We start from the raw sequence: 1,401 nt of genomic DNA, 5'->3' as shown, positions 1-1,401 counted from the left end.
TAATGGGTTAAAACAGCAGTCGTATAGCAAGAATCACCATCACTGTGAGACCAAAGTTACAAGTAAGTCTGGCTGTTAGGTGTCAAGTTCAACTCTCACAGATTGCCCAGTGTGGTCTGAGAGCCAAATTTTCAGATGTTCGTCCACACACAGAATAATGCACATGTCACTCAGGGTCTGTGCTTGCTCAGACAACACCTCCATTAAGGCTTCAGAAGAGAGATTTTCCTGCCTAGAGGTCATGTGGAGTCTGTAGTCAGACTGGTGTGTAGTTCGGGGCATGGCTAAGCACAGCACCATTCACAAAAGGCAGTGTGTTAAGAAGGTAACAGTTTGAGATTCACTAATTGCATGAACCTAAGTCTGATAATTACTCTTATTGCTGCTACTAACTTTTACAGTTTGAACTAAAATGCATGAACAAGTCAGACTTGCTTGGGGAAATCCTACAGTCTACATTACGTAGGAAGTCAGATTAGATGATTATAACACTTCCTTCATGACAGAAAAATTCATGACACTATTAGATGTTTTGTTAAATTGGATAGGCAAAATTAAGTGATAAGCAAAATTAATAGATTTCTGTATTTCTCTGGGTGGTCCATCCGTAACATGGGAATATTTGTGTTTCTCTGCTCTGATCTGCTTGTACATGCAATATATACGTATGTGCATGGACCTCGTGCTGATAAATAAATAATCTTGTTCTCAGGCTGATTGCTTAAAAGCTCCATAGAAGATCAAGGGGATATGCTTTACATACTGATTTTGTGCATAAGAGTAATTCTTAATCAAATTAGCCATTCTAGAGAAAAAAGCAGCCACTTGCATTTCAGCACGGCCGTTCGCATGAGTAAACCTTTGCAAAATTGGACTCTAAATGTTGCTTAGAATTGCAAAGAAGCTTAAGTGCTGAACATGTCTTCTGTGCATGTTTCTTTTTAGCCTGTTCCTGGCTCTATACCATCACGTTTTCTTCGCAGGAAACATCTATGCTAAACATCACTGTCAATTCCAAGACAAGAGACACATTCAAAAGCACATGGAAGCTTTTTTTGTTACCATAAGTTGCCCGCAGAGGGTCCATTCATTCTGTTTGCTTGTTCCACTGTGTAATAGCTCAACTCAAGTATCAACAAGATAAGCTTTTAAAAGCAGAATATTCCCAGCTGTTGCGGTCAGGCAGCAGCAGCAGGTTCCTATCTGAGGACAGCAGAACAATCCAGTGCACTCGCAGCGACGGCAGTGTCGAGGGGAAGCATGTGTTCTCTGTACACAGTAGCGAAGGGTCCAATAGACAGCAATTAGCACCAGCAGAATGAAGATGAACGGTCATATACATAACCTTAATAAAAATGTCACAGAAGAGAAATCTCACACCATATGGATCCATGCTGAACT

The sequence above is a fragment of the Fulmarus glacialis genome, unplaced genomic scaffold, assembly GCF_000690835.1.
Source record: "Fulmarus glacialis isolate BGI_N327 unplaced genomic scaffold, ASM69083v1 scaffold11031, whole genome shotgun sequence".
NCBI classification, from domain to species: Eukaryota; Metazoa; Chordata; class Aves; order Procellariiformes; family Procellariidae; genus Fulmarus; species Fulmarus glacialis.
The sequence above is the reverse complement of the archived record's forward strand: the minus strand, read 5'-3'. Positions refer to the sequence as shown.